This window comes from Tamandua tetradactyla, chromosome 20, assembly GCF_023851605.1.
Source record: "Tamandua tetradactyla isolate mTamTet1 chromosome 20, mTamTet1.pri, whole genome shotgun sequence".
In the NCBI taxonomy this organism is placed as follows: domain Eukaryota; kingdom Metazoa; phylum Chordata; class Mammalia; order Pilosa; family Myrmecophagidae; genus Tamandua; species Tamandua tetradactyla.
The window spans coordinates 14,317,133-14,330,114 of NC_135346.1; the positions used below are offsets into that span (position 1 = coordinate 14,317,133).

The following is a 12,982-nucleotide window of genomic DNA, read 5'->3' on the forward strand; positions in this document are numbered from 1 at the left end:
CGGAGATGAACATGACAAGGAGCTTGGTTTGAGGTGGGACAAAGGGACCTGAGAACAGACAAATCCAGGATAGCAGAACTTGCAAACTAGGGCCCTGCCATCACATTCATTTGATTCATCCAGTGTTTTTTTTTAATGCAATTAATTGCTGACATTTAATAATTAGGAGATGTTACCTAAAAATCCAGATTTCTGGCTTTTCTAGAGAAATAAGATTTGACATGTCAGCAGGAGCTAAAGTTTTAAATGGGGGTGTGTTTTCTCCATTTGCCATAATCCCTAACCATTATTGCGGCTTTTATGATAGCAAAATCGTGAGAAAAGTGATGGGTGTTTTTGTGCTCATGTCTCCATTAAAAGAGAGAGAAGAGAGGCTTGGAGGACCACATGTTTCAAGGAAAATGGAAGCGAGCACATGTAGGAACTGTCCTCTGTGCCGAGTGTGTCGGTGTGGAGATATACCCCGGGCTGGCTTCACTTGTTTATGTCACAGCGTGGCCCAGGAGCATCTGCCTTGGTGGCCCCTGGTGCTCAGGATGCGGAGCTGAGTGGGGAATCTCAGGGTCCAGAGGAAGAGGGGTGTGTTGTATAGCTGTGGTCATAGGGGCTCCCTCTGCTTCTTAAGGTTGTAATAAAGAGCAGAGGGGCCAGCCAGTACGCGGGGAAGCCTCTGAATCATTTGTGGCAGGTAGATCATCCTTTCCTCAAAGTTTTGAGGGGGTGGGGCACCGTGGCAGTAAACTGCTTGCACTGTAATCTTTATCTGCTGTGCAGCTCCTTGATTGCAGGAACTGTGTTTGAGTATGACTGGTACATGGTTTTGGAAATGGCTGTTGGGTCCAGTAGGCACGAATCTTCCTTGCCCAATACTCTTAACTAAATGTCAGGTCCTTCCAGGGTCTGGAATCTTCCTCCCCCTCCTCTGCCACCATTCTGCTGCCATCTTGCAGCCCCAGGCACCTCAGTGGGGGCTGTCTCATCGTGGAGGGTCCGTCAAAAGAGCTTTTTAGGAATGCCATCCTGGTGGGCTTGAGCTTTTTGAGTGTCCCTACCCTAGACACGCCTGAGGCAGCTCTGGGGAGGGCTGGGGAGTCTGGCCACTTATCTCACACCATTAGGCTTATGGCAGTGCCGCTAGCAGACAAAGGCTCGAAGGGGATTAGGGGTAATTACCAGGCCGGCTCTTTATTCCCAAGGTTTAATGGGCCCAGCCACTGTAATTGTACCTGCTGGTATCAGACTGCTCCCTCCCACCCAAAGGCCAGGTCCTGGGCTGGGGTTTGGGTATCAGAGGGCAAGTACTGGTTGCTTGCCCACCTGCCCACTTGTTGCTTGGAGACACTTGGAGTTCTCAGTGGCCTTAGGTGAGCTCAGTGTGGCATAGGAGCCTGGCAAGGACTGGCAGCAGAATTCATTGCTAAGGCCCTTCTGTTGGGGGACACAAAGGTCTCATTACCTTGTCAGGACCTGAGCTGCTCAAGGAGTCTCGATTCTTGTGGAATTCTCTCTGTGGCCTGTGGGCTCTGTGGATGTATCAAGAGGGCTGAGCATTTGGGTAAGGGATGTATGTGTGCAGGGCATTTGGGAACCTTTCTGGGTTTGTGTGGTAGGACCTCCCTTAGGGATCAGAGGGACAGGACTTTGGCTGTGGGCTGCTTTGTGTGGATGAGGAGCACTAGCTTTTGCCCTGTGGGTCATGGTCTCCTGCTTCTCTACGGGAGTGTGAAGCCTGGGCAGCTCTGGCCGTGGCCATCGGCATCAGCAGGAGGGCCCCAGGATTCCAGTTGATGGAGCCAACCCTAAAGCCACAGAAGAGCTGTGGGGCTCCCTGCTCAGTCCCTTTCTCTCTGAGGAGCCTTTGCCATGACAAGGGCTCAAGGAAAGTTCAGCAGAGGGCATTTGAAAATTCAAAGTATGCATCTTTTTAATCCTTTTAGGGAGCCTGTAAGGTGATATTGATGGTGATGTTTTTATTTCTTAGAATTATTTTTCCAGTCATTCATGTGAACTCCGAGGGCTATATCAGTTTTCCACCTTAAGTAAGAGGATTATAAACGTTGCATAATACAGGGCCCTAGTTAAGTGCCCTGGCCCCAGCACCTTGTCACATCATGTAATTGGGAGTAATTGGCAGTGTGGGGTTGGAGAGAGGCGCCCGATGGGCTGGTGGGAGCCTGGCTTGAGCCCTTGTCATCCCAGGAGGGCAGTTTAGTTGAGCAGTGGGCCGAGGGGGAGGCTGGTATGTTCACTCTCCTTTACACAGATGGGCAGGAGAGGGTGGGGTGTCTTCAGCACCCTAACTTGAGCATCACCTGAGGTGGAAGTGGGGTTGCTTTGAAGACTGCAGATGCAGGAGGGGAGCATGGAGGCCTGATATCGCAGGGCTCTGGGGTTGTTCTCCTCCCTGACTGCCTCTGCTCCTCTTTGGGAGAGGAGTACACAGGAACCTGTTAGATCTGACCCAAGACCCTCAGTGCATCTGAGCTGACTCCTGGAATAACTGTGGTCAGATAAGGTCTGGCTTATGTCGTGGGGGATGGATGGATTGGAGCCATGGTTTGGGGTTGGGGGGTCTCAATTTCCAGGTCATGTCACTCCTGCAACATGGCATTTCTTGATTTCAAACCAAACCATTCTCTGGAGCTTGTGCAAAAGAACAGCCTTGCCAGAGCTGCACACATACTCCTCAGGGCTGGAGCTGCCCTTATCAAGGGGCCCCCTGAGGTGGGGGTGGGATGGGGTGGTAGAGAGATCTGCAGCCCTCTAAGAAAGGACTGAGTCATGTGGAAGTAGAGATGTTTTAGGAATGGACTGTTCTGGTTGGGCACAAAGCTGTGGCCATCGAACAAGCTGCTCCTGTTTCTCTTCTCTGCTTTGGTCACCATTTGGTCATGCCACCGGCTTTTCCCAGGTTTGATAGCTCTGTCCTGGGGTTGGGGGACATGAGTCGGGAAAGTAAGAAGGAAGTTGGCTGTTCTTTGAGTTCTTTGCTGAGTGGTTTGTGGCAGTCCCTGGGGAGACAGGAGAGGACGTGGGCGGAGACAAAGCACAGTTGTGAGCCATGTGAAGTGTCCTGGGATTTTGTCCCTGATGCCCCAGGATTCTCTGTGCCTCCTACCTCCCACTCCGAGGTAGCCCTGGGAAGGAGAGGGTTTCTTGGTTCCTTCTTCGCACACTGTTCCCTGTCCTGCCCCTGTCCTCCATGGTCAGCACTGTCCCATTGCATGCGGAAGAAGAGACCAGGGCTGTGCCAGGGCCACGACCCCTCTGTCCACCCAGACTCACTTTCAGGTGAGGATTTATCTTGGAGGCAGGAGCAGTCGCCAATGAGGATGGACGTGAAGCGTGAGTCTGAGGACACTGCCAGTCTGCTGTGCTTCACATGGTTCCATTCAAAGTGGCTCTAGAGGGCCTGGCTGCAGGGTCAGCTTCTGCAGGTGGCCGTCCATAGCAGGACCACATGTATTTGCCTGATAGATGTTCCCCACAAAGCCTCCTCCCCAGGGAGTGAGATGAGTAAAACTCACCCCTGCCCTTCAGGAGGGAGAGGGCTGGTGCATACATGTGGCCTCTTCCAAGGCAGAGCTGGCTGGGGCCCACTGCAAATACTACCTTCACAGAGGAGGCCTTCCCACGAGGTAGACAGGGCAGGGTCCTGGTCTTAAGACTCCCACAGGGATGTCCTGGGATGCCTGATAGGAGGGTGTGGCTGACCAGGGAGCAAAGACCACTTATGGGTCAACCCATCTGGGCCTGTTGCTGGGGATAGCGTGGTGGGGTAGGGTTCCCCGATCCCTTTGCTGGTGTTAGTCACATTTCTGGACCCTGTGATCATCATTTGTTTTTTCTGGGTCCAAGAGCATTAGGGAAGAATGGTGGGGCCCCTTGGTTTCAGGGCCCCGAGTTAGATGGCTCTCAGCTGGATTCCAGAGTCTTTCAAGGTCTATGTCATTCCCCAGATCAGAAGCTCCTTTGGGAATGAAGTCCTTAAAGTGTGAGCTGGGAATTCTCTACAGAAGAGTTGAGATCTGTTTTTGACAGCAGGATTCATTTTCACAAATGAAGTCATATAGCCTCTTATTAAAACTGAGATTTGCCTAAAAAAGCTGCTTTCGTTCAAATAGGAGTGGGGCTCAGAGCCCTGCCCCTCTGCTCTGTCACCTGGGTGGTCCCTGAGGTAACACCATGAGCTTGAGGACTCTTTGGAAGGGGGTTTGTAAACCACTTTCCTAAGACAGATTCCTTCTGCAGGAGGTTTGGAGGCTGAGGCCACTGACTTGAGAGTCACACGCTGGATTCATTTCCTGGACTTGCCCCTCACTGGCTGCTGTGTCCTTGGGCATGTTTCTCAATCTCTTGAAGTCTCCTTTTCTTCATCTGTAAAATGGGGATGAAAAAGTACCTACCTTAAAGGTTTATTTGATGATTAAACTAAATCATTAAAGGAATGACTGGTACATGTGCTAAAATAATTAAGTTATTAACAGGAGACTTCTGAGCCTTCCAAAGTCTGATAATGAGAACCAAAGCCATGACGGGTGAGGAGAGAGATTGTAGGGTGGAGAGAGGGCCTTTCTTCAAACTATCAGTGTCACCTCCAGGTCAGACCAGCCCTGGTCTTGTGGGTAGTGACCTTATTTGCAGGTGAGTCACAGTGGGGCCTGCCTCCTTCCCCGACTCTTTCCTCGCGTTGAATTTGAGCAGGATTAATCAGGGGTGTTCAGTTGTATCATTCTCCTGCCTCCGCCCGGGGCTGTAGGGGTGACGAGCTCGCAGCCTGGGCTGTGACACGGTTCAGATGAGAGGAGAGGGAAGGAAGGTGGCCCGGCCAGGGGAGCTGTTTAGAATGGCTGTGGACTGACAGCATGGGGGGTGTGTGTGTATGTGTTCAGGCACGAGCGCACAGATTTGAGAATACAGCCTAAGGAGGGAACCCTGATACCCTGCTCTTGCTTGTTTCCTCTGCAGGAGGAACTGAAACAATTATAAGGACCATCTGTTGTTTGGGCCTCTCTCCTGTTGGCTCTCAGAGATGCCTAGGGCAGCTCTTTTTATCACCATTTTGCAGATGGGATAACTGAGGCCTAGAAAGCTGCCGTTGCTTACATGGCTGCTACACGGTGGGGACGCAGGTCTCCTGTGCATGCTCCCAGGTTTCAGCAGACCTTCCTTAGGTAGCCACAGTAGAGAGCACACACACGCTGGGAAGAGTGTTCTATTCCCTCCCTTCCCAGGGGAAGGGCCCCCTCTCTGCCCCCACTGGACTTGGAGCTCCTCTTGTTCCAGTCCTGCTGTTTAGTAGTCACTCAGGAAAAGTTCGTTAAACAAGTTAATAGTGTTTGGAGGCATTTCTCAAACATGATTGAACTGCCCAATGTACATAGAACTTGAATCATGACTTAGGTTGCTCAACCGGTAGAGCCATGAGTTCTGCTGCAGTGTAAAAATGATTACATTTCCATCAGGTTAGAAAATAAAGACAAAGTACTATCAGTTGAGGCATCTTATGGCAGGACGTATGACTATGTAGTAGTCTCTACCGGGCTTAAAAGATCTTGCCCTACCTCATCTGTGTACATTGTCATCCCTGCTTAGTCCCACTGTCCCAGGGCAGAAATCCCTACTTAGAAAACAGGCTGGCCTTTCTTGGATGCTCTCTCTTCCCTGCAACTGCTGACTTCTCTGGGCACTGTCCTTGGTGCCCACCCAGTAATCAAGGTATGATGAGTGGGTTCAGGGGCTGTAGGGATGTGCCCTCTGCAGAGCCTTCCAGGTCAAGAACTCTGGGTTTACACATGCTCCCTCTGAGGCTTGCTCTGGGAGCTGTAGGGCGGCTGTGCTTTGCAGACAAAAAGAAAGTCACTTACCTTCTTTGGGCCCCAGGCTGCAAGTCGACTAGTTTTACATGTGTAGACTTGGGTCATAGGCCTAGCAATGCCTTTGTTCAACTGGTGGAGCTTCTTAGAGGAGGAACTGACTTCACTTGGTAGGTAAACTGAGGCACTAGGCACTTGGATCATTTTTAGAATTACAGTGTCAGGCTGGCCAGGGAAACACATATTTATTGGATGCTGCTACCTGCCTGTCATGGAACTGGATCCAGGGATCTGGGGCCCAAGCAACAAAGAAGGCATCAATGTTTGCTTTGTCTGTTTCGCCATGTGTGCCACCTCCTGCCAGCAGCACTTTCTCAGGACTGAGCCTCGGACTGGCAGGCCCCAGAGGACGGCTTATGGAACTGGCCCCCAAGGTCATGAGGGCAGGGGGTACTGCTTACCACACACCAGGACGATGCTCAAGGTGTCACTCATCAAAAACTAGATGGTTTTATCTTGAAGAAATTTCAAAATTGAATGAGATTTCAAAATACTTATTTCATAGATATTTCAAAATGGAAAGACCCAAAACCCTATGCTGTCAACCTATCCCGGCTTGGGCTAGGATGCCGCCGGGCTCCTTACCCCTGTCCCCTCTCCCCAACCTGTGGGATGAGGCTCCAGGGACCAAATCTTGCCCCATCTTGAGGAGGGATCATTGACTGTGCATATCAGCATGTCTTGGGAAACGGCCCAGGGGAACTTGGTGCAGTATCCTATGGGTGGCAGCTGGGGCACCAGTTCCCACTTGGCTGATTTTACCCCCAGGGCTCAGTCTCCCTCCTGAGTGGTGATGGTGGATTACACCAGTTCTCAGCCAGCCTGTGGCTCCAGGCTCAGTCTCCTCACACAGGGCTATTCATCCCCATCTTCCAGTTTCTTAAGCCAGTGTCCTTCCTACATACCACTTGGTTAAACTGGAACAAATCCAGCCCCACTGGGAAGCCTGCCTTCCTTGTCTACTCCATCACACAGTGCTTTTCCTTCCTTGGATTTCCATCCATTCATTCCTGGGCGCACACACTGTATGTGTATGTGTTCCTTCCCCATCTAGATCCAGAGCTGCCTGGGAGCAGAGGTAACTACTCTCTTCCTTGTCGCTCTCCCACAGCCCTGGCCATGGTTGCTAGACATCTATGGAGACCAAAAACATGGCAAATAATTCAGCAGAATCATCGTGGCCTATGGAGGGAGGTACTCTTGGATCATATATTTTTTTCCTTTGGGTTCTGACAGTGTTTGTTGAGGACCCAGCATTATGTGAATTTTGAGAATCTTTTTCTTGCCTTGGCAATTACATGGTCTTTTCTGCCCATGGGTGCCATGGTGTACTTGACCTCTATCCCGGGGTGAGCTGAGGGTAGTCGGAGGTGTAGTGAAGATCAGGAACAGGGATGAGGGTCACAGGGACCCTCTGCCAAGATCCCCACGGTGCCTGTTGCTCCCCGATCTTCCTTAGAGGCAGATTTGGAATGTGTCTGATGGGGGCAGGGAGCAGCTCAGCCAATGCTGTGTTTTTAGCCTGCTGGCTGGGCCCATAGGCATGGAGAGGAGGGAGATGCAGCCCTTTCTTCCTGTGCTGGAAATGGGCCCCACGAGGCCACCACCTGCCACTTCTCTTGGGAGATTGGGAGGAAGCATGCTCTGCAGATACTGTGAAGTCTGCAGGTTTCACTCGGTTGGGATTTGTCACCTGGCAAACAGTCAAGTATCTGCCATACCTGTCCGTGTCAACTGCAGCCTCTGTGGCCGATCTGCATGATGAAGTATCCAGTCAAGTTTTGGCAATTCCGAAGGTGTGGCAATCTTGGTTCTTGCAAGGGGCCAGTAGGGAGCATTGCGACAGAGGCCCTTGTGCTAGGCCTGCAGGATGCCCCAGGAGGGGGGCGGAGGGTGGAGGGGGCACCCTTGACAGTTGACATCTGTGTCAACAGCACACAGTGACACACCGGGGGAGGACGAGCCTGCGCTTGGCAGACCAACAATGGGCTGATTGACTAAATGAACTTTCCCCTTGCAGGCCCCACCATTGCCAGGGGTGCCTGAGCTGATGGGCTGCCTGCTGCCCCCTTGGAGCTCCTCTGGCAGGATCAGAGCAGGGTGTAGGGCTGGCCACCAACGGAGTCATGACCTGTCCATGATCCTCTAGGAGCCTGTTGTGGGGTGAGGGGCAGGTTGGCAGCTCCTTGCCATGCAGGAACAAAATCCTGATGGCCTGGGGATGGTAAGTGCTGGACAGGTGGGAGTGGCAGCGTGCTGGGTGGGTGATATGTCCACGGCATCTGCCCACCCCACATGCTGGGGAGGTATGTTTGTCCTTGCACAAAATGTGGCCTGCTTTGCTGATGGTGTAAGTATTCCCCGCGACCCTTAGTCACAGTGCCACTGCTGGGCTCAGTTTTAGCATTGAGGAAGAAAATCACAGCCTTTCTCATAGGCCCTGCCCCACCCCTCCTACACATACACACGTGTGCACACACACACACACACACACACACATATATAAGCCGCCTTGTGTGCTGAGACTGTGTGACTTGTGTCAGCCCTGAGCTCAGAGGGCTACGGTGCTGGAAGACTCCATTTCTAGGTGTGGACACTGAGGCCTAGTAGCCTCAGGGAACAGGACCCTGTAGTTCTGCCCATAGGGACTGCCCCTTTGACTTTTCTGTGCATTATCCCTGGATGAAATGAGCTCAAACAAATTTAGGACTATTCAGCAGGGTCCTCAAGACAGTCCACAGGTTCTCTGAGACTTATTAACATTTGCTAATTGGGGGTGGTAGTACTAGCTCAGTATGGAAATTGGGATTGTGGCGTGAGGATTCCCCAGAGGAAAAAGGGAGAAGGTCCTTCCGGTTGAGCAGGGGAGCAGGATGTATTCTAAACTCCAAGTTTGCACACCTCGACTCCTATTTAAAGCCTTTCAATGGCCACCTTCAGTGGCTGTTCTCAGGATAGAGACCAAAAGTCTTATCACGGTGGGGACTCTACTCGTCTCTTCTATGTCACACCATGCCCCTGCCCTCTTGCTTTCTGCTGGCCTCTCTGCTCAGTGTCTAACTCACAGAGGCCTTGTGATGGGCTAGAACATGGAGCCTGTTGGCACCTTTGCTAGAAATGTCCTCCTTTCCATATCCCCTCTCTCTTGCCCTCTCCATCAAGTTAACTCCTATTAATCCTTCAGCCATTAGACCAGTTGCCCCTGTAGATATTTTTTGGCTTGTCTTCTACTTTTTTTTTATACATAGTAAATATAATTTTATATACCATGAGAAAATTCCATTATCTGAAGTGTTTGTGAACCTGCTTCAGTTGTCTGGTTTATGGTATATTATTTCCTTAGTCAATAAATTTAAGTAAATTTCCTGATTATTTTTTGATTTATGGGCTGGTTATTAATTTCAAAATATTATTTTAGGATTATTTTAAAGAAGACTTTCATATGCTTTTGCTAGACTATGAGGTAGTACCAGTTAACCCGAATTTGAGATTAGTTGAACTTTAGTTATTTGAATATAGGTTTTTAGGCCCACAGAAGTGTGGTTATTTCTGGCTCATCCTTGCTGAGAGTGAAGACCTTTAGGGGCTTAGCTTGTGATGTGTAGAGTTATTAGACTCCCCATCATGGGTGGGCACTAGGCTTTAACTTTTGCTCCTCTTGTGGTAGGAGGTCACTAAAATCATAGTTTATCTTTGCACATGTTTCTTCTGGGTTAGCAAATGCCCTCAGGGGATTTGACTCCTTAACTCACCTACTTATGTCCTCACCTTTTTTGTAGATTTTGGCCTGGCAACTCCGTACAGTCTTCTTAGATTTTTGATTCTTTTAGAAGATTAAAAAAATATTTCATTCAGATTTTTAAAGGTAATATGTAGAAGGTTGGTTCAAATGAACTATCCCCTCCTACCAGAGGAGAAGTCTCTTGATATAACTGTAACTGGCCCAAGGCGGCCTTCTCTGACTCTTCATGGGCCTGGGACCCCCTATATCCTTTACTGATCCAGTGAGCTTATTTGAGTGGTTATTTGGTTAATGCTTCTTTCTGCCTCTGAACTGTACGTCTATGCAGACAGAGGTAGCGATGATGATGTTTGTCTTGGACGCCATTGAATCTCTAGTGTCCAGAGCAGTGCCTGACACATAGTACGTACTCAATGGCTTCTAATGATCAGATTGGCCTCTCCTTTTTCACTTGGTCCATCGCAGGGCCTCAGAACCTTCGAGTTTGTTTTTGTGCAATATTTTGCAGTTGCTTTTGAGCATGCAACTCAGTAACACCCTAACTCATGTTCTGGATCCTTTGAGGACCAGCTGACCCTACCGTGTATGTGATGGTTAAGAGCAGGAACCTTAAATTCAGTCTTGGGATTGATCCCTATTCCTTCCTACCTGTGTGATCTTATACGAGTCTCTTGACTTCTCTGAGCCTCTATTTCCTCACCTGTAAATTGGGAATGATATTAGTGCCTACTTTGTTGGGTTGCCTTGCGAATTAAATGAGATGATGATCCTTAGCACAATGGGTGACTGTGATGGGTGAAGGAAATTGACACTCAATTCAACCTTTCGCATTACACTTCCAGTATACAAATATTGACAAGGTCAAAACTGTATTTCTCAGAATCCCTTATAGGTCGAGTCTGGATGCAGAAGGTCCTGCCAGTTAGATGCCTTTGTGCAAGAGTCTGGATGCAGAAGGTCCTGCCAGTTAGATGCCTTTGTGCAAGACTTTGTGCAAATGAGGCAGAGACTGTTTTCCCACTGCCCTGGGAAGCTTGTTAGCAAGCACAGGCGTAGATGCATTGTCTTCTGAGTCAGATCTCTAGTGTCTTGTCACCAGTGTTGTGGGTGTTAGGAAGCAGTTGTGGCAGTGACAGCACTTTTCTACTTCTGGATTACAGCTCTGCCAGTGTGTTCTTGAAGTGAATAATCCCAGCGGTAGTCTCCTCTTGATTTCCTACTAAAGCAGGTATGGGTGAAGCTTGGGTATATTCCATCCTGAGACAAAATTACACTCCAGAAACAAGTTATCTTCTCCCAAAATTCAATGGTGGGACAGGCATAGGATATCCCTTATAGACATTCCTCTTCAAAAAGGAAGAAAATGGAAGGAAAAAGCAATTTTGAAATCGAGCTGGGCAAACCCCATTTGGTTTCAAGGCCTGGAAACAATCCTCTGTGACTTCTGGCTCCGCCTTCTGGGTGCATGGCTCCACCTTATGAGTCATCCTTAGTTTTTCATGAAAGGTGTTTCCAACTGAGTAGTTTTATCAGTCTGTTTCTTGCCTATGAAATTTTGGGGATCTGACAGTCTTCTTTCATTTTGTCTTCTTTCCATTCCCTTTAGTTCAAGCTGGCAGTGTTTCTGCTTCTATAACATTCTCAGGAACATTGTGGGTCCCCCATGTGTGTCATGGGGATTCACTCTATTAGACAAGAGGCTTCTCCACAGGTCTCTCCTAGAAAATCCCATTTCTGTTTTTGGCTTCTGCTGAGATGACTGGGGGGGGTGTTAATCATTTCAGAGAGGCTTTTGTGTGGTTGAATATTTAGACCTTTTTCTCTTTCTGAGCTATTTGAAAAATGTTGTCCAGCCACACCCTCAGTTTTTTTTTCCCTAGAACATGCTTTCCTGATAGTGAATATCTTTATTTTAGCATCTTTTGCAATCTGGGGAGATTGAGAATTTCCCAAATCTTTAAGTCCTGGTTCATTTTTGTTTAATAGTAGTTCTTTCAATTCATCTCATTATTTTGCATTTTACCATAAACAGCAAGAAGAAACCAGGCTACACCTTCAACATTTTGCTCAGAAAGTTCCTCACCTAAACAGTGAAGTTCATCGATTACAAGTTCTACTTTCCATGTAATTATAGGACACAATTAAACTAGGTTTTCCAACATTGTATAACAAAGATCCCTTTTATCCTTTTATTCTAATAGCCAAGAACATTTTCTCATTTCATTCTGAGCTCTCAGTGGCAGCACCTTAAAATCCACATTTCTACTAACATTCTGCTCATGACAATTTAGGCATTCTCTAAGATAATTTTGGTTCTCTTCCATGTTCTTCAGTTCATCCTGAGTCCTCTCTGACTGTCATTCACATCCATATTTCTACTGAAAGTCTGTTCCAGGTGATCTAGTCTTTTTATATCATACTTCTCAAATTTCTTCCAGCCTCTGCAATTGCCTATTCCAAAACCACTTTTGTATTTTTTAGTATTTGTGGCAGTAGCATCCCACTTCTGGTACCAAAATTTTTATTCATTCCTTATGTTCGCTGTAACAAAATACCACAAACACGGTGGCTTAAAACAACACAAATTTATTATCTTTTGGTTCCGGAGGTCAGAAGTCTGAAATGGGTCTTATTGGGCTAAAATCAAGGTGTTGGCAGAGCTATATTCATTTCTGGAGGTTCTAGGGGAGAATCTGTTTTCTTGCTTTTTCCAACTTGTAGAGGCTGCCCATAGTCCTCGGTTCATGACCTCCTTCCATTTTAAAAGCCGGCATGGATGGTTGGGTCTTTCTCACATCACATCACTCTGCCTCTTCTGCCTCCACCTTCCACATTTAAGGACCCTGGTGATTACAGTGGGTCCACCTAGACAATCCAGGATTATCTCCACATTTAAAGGTTGGCTTATTAGCAACCATAGTTCCCTCTGCTACCTTAATTCCTCTTGGCCATGGAACATAAAACAGTCACAGGTTCTGGGGCTCCCATAGGACATGGACATCTTTGGGAGGTCATTGTTCTGCCTGCCACACCTGCCTTCTGGATTGGCAGGTCAGTTCAGTGGCGCCCTGGAAGTCATTCCTGGAGGCCTACCTAGTAGTACCCGTTTTTCTGTCCTTTTCAGTTCTTTTGTGAGTATCCAATTTTCTAATCAAGGAGAAATTTTCTATCATTTGGGTGCTTTCATTTCTCTATCTGTAAGATGGGATGACAGTGTGCCAGTTGTGAAGTGGCAGTGGAGAGCAGAGTGGATGTTGATTCATCTTGCAAACCTGAGGGAGGTATGCAGTAGGGACTGAGCAGCTGCTAACCAAAAAGGGCTTCAAGGAGGTGGCATGAGCAGTGAGGGGTCACAGGAGCACCT

The 12,982-nt window shown here is 48.5% G+C and overlaps 1 long non-coding RNA gene across 1 annotated transcript in view; it reads left to right on the plus strand.

The window, feature by feature from the left end:
- LOC143664979 (uncharacterized) overlaps positions 1 to 12,982 on the plus strand; it is a 420,148-nt gene that overhangs the window by 133,148 nt on the left and 274,018 nt on the right. The gene's annotated exons all lie outside the window — the stretch shown is intronic.